This window comes from Salvelinus sp. IW2-2015, linkage group LG27 (assembly GCF_002910315.2).
Source record: "Salvelinus sp. IW2-2015 linkage group LG27, ASM291031v2, whole genome shotgun sequence".
NCBI classification, from domain to species: domain Eukaryota; kingdom Metazoa; phylum Chordata; class Actinopteri; order Salmoniformes; family Salmonidae; genus Salvelinus; species Salvelinus sp. IW2-2015.
Genome location: NC_036867.1, coordinates 31,513,214 through 31,522,262, shown reverse-complemented (window position 1 = coordinate 31,522,262; position 9,049 = coordinate 31,513,214).

The following is a 9,049-nucleotide window of genomic DNA, read 5'->3' as shown; positions in this document are numbered from 1 at the left end:
AATCTGACATAAAGTCACATGTTTGCCATTTCAAAACACTGCCATTCAAAATGACACTACATGAACTAATTGGCCAATACATGTGCCACCTGGCAAACACCTCAATGGTTAATTGTTACCACTTCAATCAGGAAGTAAGCACTATGAAAAGACCACAGGTGAGCAACCTTTTGTTTTACAACAATGGAAGCCGTTGCAGAGAGAGAAGAGGAAGAGGGAGGGTGAGAATGAGAGGGAGAGGAAGAGTGAGAGGTAGGGGTAGAGCTGATAGAGGAGTTCATGGCCAAAGAAGACAACAACTTTCAAATGAAAATCAGAGCAACCTTAGTTGATCATGTCATCAACCACGGGCTGACAATGCGAGAGGCTGGACAGAGAGTGCTGCGCTACTTGAGCTGTTTTACTGTCGCCTGTGTCATCCGGACATTTAGACTGGAGTACAGTATGTAACCAACATTTCTTTCACACTATGTAGTACACCCCATGTCATAGTGTATCAGTTGGGTGACACAGTTTACTTCATGAATGGCTGATGTCATACACTAACTGCACAATTTCCTGTAGAATTTTACTCTACTGTGGGGGAAATATCTTTAGGCTGCATTGTCCGAGCCCTATATTATTATTTTTTTGTTTTTCTAAAGGACTGAGAGACGCAACCATGGTGGAGGAAGGGGCCAATGTTCACCGGGGTACAGGAAGCTGCCATTGTAAACTTGGTTTTGGAAAATAATGAAATCAGATTACGAGAAATTCAAAGCCACATCATCCAAGACAACACCATATTCAACAACATTCAACGAGTCAGTCTGTCCACATTGGCTTGCATTCTCAAGCGAAACCAAATCAGAATGAAACAACATCATAAGGAGCCGTTTGAGAGAAACTCTCGAAGAAACAAAGAGGTCAGACGAGCATATGTGGATGTAAGTACAATATTGACTGCAGTACACTACACGCAACATTGTTTCCCAGTGTACTGGATAACACCATATTGACTGCTTTTGTTCTTTGTTTTCAGGCGAGTACTGGAAATGGATGCTCATGCAATCCCACATGAGTTCATCTTATAGATGAGGCTGGGTTCAACCTAGCAAAGACCAGAAGAAGGGGAGAAACGTCATTGGCCACAGAGCCATTATAGATGTTCCTGGCCAACGTGGTGGGACATCACAATGTGCGCTGCCATCTCCAATACGCTGGTGTCCTCCACCGTCATGCCAACCTTGGACCATACAACACAGCCCATATTCTCACATTTCTGGACAGACTCCACAACATTCTCATACCACCAGAGCGTATGAATGATGCAGACCAATCATTCATACGTTGTAGTATGGGAACAACGTGAGCTTTCATCGTGCAGCCCAGTCCAAAACTGGTTTGCTGACCACCCACCATTTCTCGTGCAATACCTCCCACCATACTCACCATTTCTGAATCCCATAGAAGAGTTATTTTCGGCATGACGGTGGAAGGTATACGACCGGCAGCCCTTTGTGTGCGCATGCCTCTTGTGCAGGCTATGGAAGAGGCATGTGATGAGTTGATGTGGGTGCGATTCAGGGATGGATAAGGCCCTCAAGGCGCTTCTTCCCTCGATGTCTGGCAAGGGAAGATATTGCCTGTGATGTGGACGAGGCGTTGTGGCCAGACCCCAGCTGTGGCGGCAAGATGCTGCCTAATTTATTTTTCTTGCCTCTTTTTTTCTATATATTTTTGCAATTTTCTCTTTCAGTTTACTGTTTTTTTTGTGAGCATATTTTGTTCAGTCCAATGTAAATATATCTGCTGTGCATATGTTGCACTGACTTGTTTGGTGAAAAAATTAAAATGAATGTTTCAACAGCATAGTGTGTGTGTGTATCTGCAAATATTTCTGTGCATCTGAAGAATTTTCTACAATTTGAACTATTTTAGTATTATGGCAAGACATACTAAAGATGAGAGTGCTTTTCATTATGCCCACAGTGTGTAAGTTGGTTAGACAAAAATCTGGTAATATGAAGAAGTGTGTGCCATTTCGTGCAAACGTTTGATTTTGTAATGCTATATGTAATTTGGTTGCAGTGCTTCATTTTGCAGGATATATGAGGTATTTTGCAGTGTGGGTGTGTGGTTTTGTGAATTGTGTTAAGTATTTTGATAAAAAAAGCCTAGTTTGCAAAATTGGTGTTTTAGCAATTGGGAAAAACTGTAATAACTCTACCTACATGTACATATTACCTCAATTACCTCGACTAACCGGTGCCCCCACATTGACTCTGTACCGGTACCCCCCTGTATAAATTCTCGCTATTGTTTATTTTACTGCTGCTCTTTAACTACTTGTTACTTTTATTTCTTATTCTTATTCATTTTTTAAACTGCATTGTTGGTTAGGGGCTTGTAAGTAAGCATTTCACTGTAAGGTGAAATCTCCATACCAGTTGTATTCGTTGTATCGTTGTTGTATTCGTTGTATTCGTTGTTGTATTCGGCACGTGTGACTGATACAATTTGATTTGATTTGACTTCCACTCCCCCCTCTTCTCTTGCTGACCTCCCCCACCTCTCTCTCACCCCCTATCCCTCTCTCTCTCTCTCTCTCACTCACTTCCACTCCCCTTCTTTCTCCCTCTCTCTCACACCCCCCCCTCTCTCATCACCCGCATCCCTCTCTCACCCCCTCCTTCCCTCCTCCCTTACTCTCTCTCTCCCTCTTTTCCTCTCTCCTGTTGGTTTAGCTCTATCCTATCAAATAGGTGTTTGTATCCCAAACAGTGTAACAGTAAATTTATGTTTGATCCTCTGCCAGCGATGGCATGGTCACGGATATTACGGTCCATTGTCTGACCTGATGCTTTTAAAAGGTGGAATGCTTTATCAATTACTATTAATGTTCTGTAAATAGATAAATACTTGCATTTTCTCAGATCGTTTACATAAAAACGTATTTGTTTTTTTCAGTGCGCAACAAAAACATTATAGTTTCACTACCTATAAAGTGCCAATAGGTCTTTGAAAGTGGCAGGGTGCTAGTGGTTAGAGCGTTGGGCCAGCAACCGAAAGGTTGCTTGATTGAATCCCTGAGTGACAAGGTAAAAATCTGTCCTTCTGCCCCTGAACAAGGCAGTTAACCCACTGTTCTAGGCCGTAATTGTAAATAATAATTTGTTCTTAACTGACTTGCCTAGTTAAATAAAGGTTAAAAAAAATTACATAAATATTTCCCCAAATATTTTGGTGAAATAATTAGGTGACGATTAATGTTTTTTTTACTGAGACTTATCCAATTATATATTATTTTTCTTGACAAAATAAAAAAGCTTTTACCCTAAACCCAAGAATTCTTCTCTGCCCTGGTATTCTGTCTCCCTCCCCAGCTTCCTCCAGCGGTTATATTTGGCTTTTTGCCCCTCATTACAGAATTGTTTATCAATAGTGTGCACCAAAGTGTCAGTCGGTTTTTCTCATCAAACAAGGTCTGACAAAGAGAGTGCGGTGCATGGGAAAGAGGCAGCTAGGTGAAACTAATGCCATAGATGTTTGATTCATCAGGGGCTTATTGTTAACAGGGACGTCTGATTGTAAAGGCTCAGTCAAGCAAAAGAGTGCAGAGTAATCAGTCGGATTTATAGTTTGCAGGGTTCAGAGAAATCAACGCCACAAACCTTTGGGTCTGGCCGAGATGGGTTTGACCAACCCCCCACCCCACCCCCCTACCCTAACCCCCTCACGCACAGGAGTACGCATAGGGGCACATGCATACAGACAGGCGCACAGATGCAAACACACACACACATACACCAGGCAGTTCTACTAACCTGCACCCTGCATGCCAAATAAAGGCTTCCTTTCAGTTGGTAAGAGGTACAGTGGGATTGCAGCTGTATGGCGTGGCCTATCAACCTATCATACCTTCTGACTTAAAGATAACAAAAACCTGCTTTGTACTCAGCTGTGTTCTTGTTTTCCTGTTCTTCCTTGTGGACAACGTTTGTATTTTTGTTATTCCTCGCTCACCTCGAGAGATCAGGGGGCACAGAAATAGGGTCAGCGGTGTGGCGGGGGTTGGGAGTGAGTCGGAAGTGTGTGTGTGTATGTGTGTGTGCGTGCGGGTCTGTATTTGGGCATGTGCGGAAGAGAGAGAGAGTAAGAGAGAAAGAGAGCAAGAAAGAGAGATTAAGAGAGTAAGACTGACAGAGAGAATGGGATAGATGGAGATGGACAGAGGGAAGGAGAGAGAGGAAGTGAGGGAGGAAAAACTGCCAAGGGTATGAACACATGCTATGATGCACTGGATTCCTCAAAGCTGGCTTGTGTTTCCACATTCTCAGATTTGAGAGAGAGACAGAGAGGGAGAGAGAGAGAGAGAGAGAGAGAGAGAAGAGAGAGAGAGAGAGAAGAGAGAGAGAGAGAGAGAGATGGGTGACTACGCCCACTTCATCACGCCACCACCACCCATCCCCAACAACTGTACACCACTGCTACCCTGCCACTGACGTCCCTCTCTACAGCTCTGTCCCCTCCCCTTTTCACTCTGTACCTTGAAAATTAGAGACAGGCCTTATTGAGAGGCAGATGTGGCCCTCCTAGCGAATGAGCAGTAAGCTGTTGTACTTTAAGCCTAATGGGAAGTTTTATATGCAAGAGGCCTTGAACTGATTAGTATAATTCCTGCTTTAATACAGCAGTCCCTCCAGATTAAGGTAAACCAAATGTTGCAATCAGAGATTAGTGTACCTTGCTGGTTAATAACATCCCTGCTTGTTCCCAGCAAAGCGCGTCAGAGAGAAGAGAGAGAGAAAGAGAGAGAGAGAGAAGGAAAGTGAGAGAAGGAGAGAGAGAGAGAAGGAAAGTGAGAGAAGGAGAGAGATAAAGAGAGAAGGAGCCTTTACTGAAGCTGTGCATTAATTCCAAAGGAGCCCCCCCCAAAAAAATGCTGAAACTTGAACTTCTGCACCTGTTGGGATCTTGGCGGTGTGTGCTGGGAAGGAGCTTGCTATGGGGGAGGTGTGGGGACTGGAGTGGAGAGAGTAGGGAGAGTGTTCGGAAGGAAGCAGAAGTGTTCTAGCTGAAGTACCTGTGCACCTGTTTGGTCGTGTCACGTCTTCAGGGGAGCTCTGCCAAATGTCACATCCTGACTGGACTCTTAGAACGCTTTGTCCGTCGACTCCGCTCGACACACTTGGCCTCTTGTGTCTCTAATCCCATTTCCTTCCACTTCAAGACACACAACGTTAAACAAACACGGGTCAGCAGCAAGCGGGCACGTCCAAGACAGACGTGTTAGGCTTCATAAACAAGACGTTTCTTCTCACAAATATCCCAAAGATGTGTCCGTGTCGGGTGTCTAAAAACATTTCCAAAAGCATAGACGAGAGAGAGCAAACTTGTGTTATGTTTAACCATTGGCTGTGACATGTTTGCTGGCTGAATATGTGCCAGGCCAGGCATTGGGTATTTGTCTTTTGGTTAGCACTGTTTGGAGGAACATAATTGGAGTTTTGCAGTTCAGTGAGAATGCTGAAATGCCTCTGCAGCATTTCCATAGCTAACTCGCTCGCTAAGAGCATCTATGAGATCTACCAAAGGTTGCAACACCACTCCTTCTGCCTCTCTGACATTGGTTAAGACGGTTCGCTAGCTAATCCTCTATGATAATGCAGGATATCAAGGTCAGCTGTGGGCCAGCAGAGGAGAAGCCATTATGATGGACGCTGACCCAAACAAACAGATAATTAGACTACAAACAACGCTTCACCCTCCCCTGAGTACGTGCAGGAATAGATTTGAACATCAAATGGCATGTTTAGACATTCCGCGCTGCGTTCCAGTTCACCTGAGTATCGGACGGTTGATTGCAGACAGGCTAATAGGTAAAAGGTTAACAACACTTGACTCATCAGCCGCTGCAATCGTCTATGCAGCTTCAATGTCGAGCACAGGCTTCCCACTGTAGATCCCATTAACCTGGCAAAGACCATTTAAACACTCCGACTGAAAAGCCTATTAGGTTCAATTTGAAACGCTTCGCTAACCGGCCTATACCGTTCGACTGAAGTGATCCTTAAATGACCGTGTCATCTATCGTGTATAGTTCAACTTTCCGCTGAAGAACTAACTAAATGTTCGACATGAGCACAGACTTCGTTCGTCCAAGGCGTTCAATGATCYTTACCAACTGACTGTCGCTGAGAGCGTTGTACTATCTGAACCCTTGTCCACATGCCAGTCAACCTGCAGTGTGTTTCAAGTCAATGCCAAGGACAAAGACCTCGCAGAGGTAACAGTAAAAATGTGTTTCCCGTGACGTGTTCATGTTGAAAGCCTTGTTGTAGAGGAGCTGTTATGCCCGTGAGTCTAGATGTAAGAGTAAAGCTCAACATTTGCACCACTGCACTGTGCGCGYCTGATTGTATTAAGGTTAGATGCCGGAGTGGAGGTAAGTGAGGATGCCTTTCATGCATCATGCTCCTTCACAATGTTCACACACATCTGATTCAATCTGGGCGACGTACAATAATGTGCGCAGCGCAAGGTAGGCCTATGCTAATGTTCTGCCCCATATTTTAGAATAACATTCTCATGTAACAAGCACAATTCTGACTCACTCTACCGTGCCGTCCCCTTATGACGAGGCCTCTAGGCTACTTAGGAGTTAGGAGTTAGGAGTTAGGAGCTAGGAGAATTATAATAAGGTGCATCACTCTGGTTCGTTAACCTGTTCCGAGGTGAATAAAAATATGAATGAATGATTCCTTTGATAATTGTTAAGAGAAATATTGTGCCACACTATTCTTATCCTATGTTTGTGCTCATCTGGTGCAGTGCATGTGCTTCTAGTGTCTATTAAAGTACTCTAAATATTCTGTTGTAGTCTTCATTCATTTGCTAGAGAGAAACGGATACAGTTGAGCTCTTCATTTCAGAGCCGTACTGAAACATGCAGGAGAACAATACAAAACCGAGCCCCACGCGACTCCTCACAACATAATCAAATGGGGACATGGTGACAGTACGAGCGTCTGACAGGTCGACAGTTCGGATGGGTGCCTGCCAAGCAAGCCATCGCTAAATATACACAAGGGTCYGTCTTTGGCAGCTCTTCTCCATTGTCAGTTGCTGGGGCTTCAGGTTTTCTGATAAAAGAGGGCTGGTTGCGAAAGTCAAGTGACAGCCATGACAGTGGAGAGGGCGTGGGTTGGGGCCTCCTCGGCTGGGCTGCGGGTGTGGGATTGTGGGGGCTGGTGGTGGACGTGTGTAGAGGGACCTGGTGGTCGTGACCTGTGGGAGGTTYATAGCTAGGCCCAGGCGGCCGGTAGGGAGATAGGACTTGTCATGGAGGTCCCCAGGCGTTGTGGCCAGCTAGAGTGATGGTCCTGACTGCTGTGGTTGTCCTGCTCTTTCCTGTCCTGTCGGGGATCTGTGGCTCTGGGCCGCATTGCTTTGATGAACTCAGCACAATGTTGAATGGGAGTGTTTTGGCAGCTGAGGCAGTGGGGCTAAAGCTGCTGGTCAGAGATAACACAACCTTACAGAGCTCCCTGTGTGCGCCCACTAGTGATGGCCGTCCCATCACAGAGGAGGAACAGGAAACAGTCCAACAGGCTGTGTTTAATAGGCTAAACTTCTGGGCCCTTTCTCCTTTTTGTCTTCCTTAATTTTGGGGGGGTTGTTGTCTAAATGTAGTCTGAAATAGGGGCAACTCTTCCCCTAATGTACCAGTTACACACACACACACACACGCACGCACACACCACACACACACACAACACACACAGACGCACACACACAGCACACGAACACACACACACACACAGAGCACACACACACACGCACACACACACACACACACACACACACACACACACACACACCACACACACACACACACACACACACACACAGACACACACCACACTTTTGGTATTAATCTTAATTGTGTACACAAATACGTCTTTAAGAAATAGGAAAGCTCTCAGTATAGTGACGGCAGGTCTTGAGTATGTTGTACACATGAAATTGTATCATATGATCTTCATCCTCAACGTCATATTCCATTTTGTGCGACTCGAGCTGTTTCCCCTGTCCAACTGTTCCATTCTCCGTGTAGCCTGCTGCTAGAATGGACGGAGAGGTTTTGCTCGAGTCGCAACAAAATGGAATATAACATTGGGGATACAGTTCTAAAAGGACATATTTGGGTGGTTTTTTAGAGCCAAGGATGAGGAAGCGACTCACTGGTTGTGGAAAATTTCTCAAAAATAACAGAAATCGCCATAATATGCCATTTACATTTGGTTGTAAAAAAAAAGCTACATTCTCCTTCACCTCTGAAGCAGTCATCAGGAAGCAAGGCCTAATCTCAGTAAGAAAGGTGATGCTTGACTTTTCAGTGGGAAAACAGAGAGGATGTGACGGGCCAATGGAAGCACGCAAGACCTGTCGACCTTGTCAGTGTGTGTGTGTGTGTGTGTGTGTGCGTGCGTGCGTGCGTGCGCGTGTGTGTGCGTGTGCGTGCGTGTGCGTGCGTATGTGTGTGTGTCATCACATGACAAGCCAGGTCTCTAGGAGAAAAACAGAACTGTGTCTCAGTCAGGAAGGAAGTGAACGCAAGGTATGATAATAAAACACTATCAATTATAAATGTGCACACCTATGTAAGTCAACAGTTCATGCCTCTGTCTATGTCTCGTCATGTCCAACCATTGTTGTGAGATTTCATTTTCTGAAATATTCATTTAATGCAGTAGAAATTGCACATTTCACAGAAATTGCAGTGTTTCTCAGCGTCTTGCTGAGTTCTGGTGACCTATAAAAACTCGGAGAAAAGCAGTATTATCACACAAGATTATACAGTGTTTGCCTTGTTGTTCAAGGAAAGCCCACACGTGCTGTATCTATCACACAAAAAACCTGACAAACGTTCAACGAACATAATCTGAGCGACACCGCGCTCACGCTCCGTTTTGACGGCGGCTGATCTCTCACCAGGTATCAAAATGTTGGATTTGGCCTTTTCGCGACAACATAGGAACCTCAATGCTACAGTAACCCGGCAACA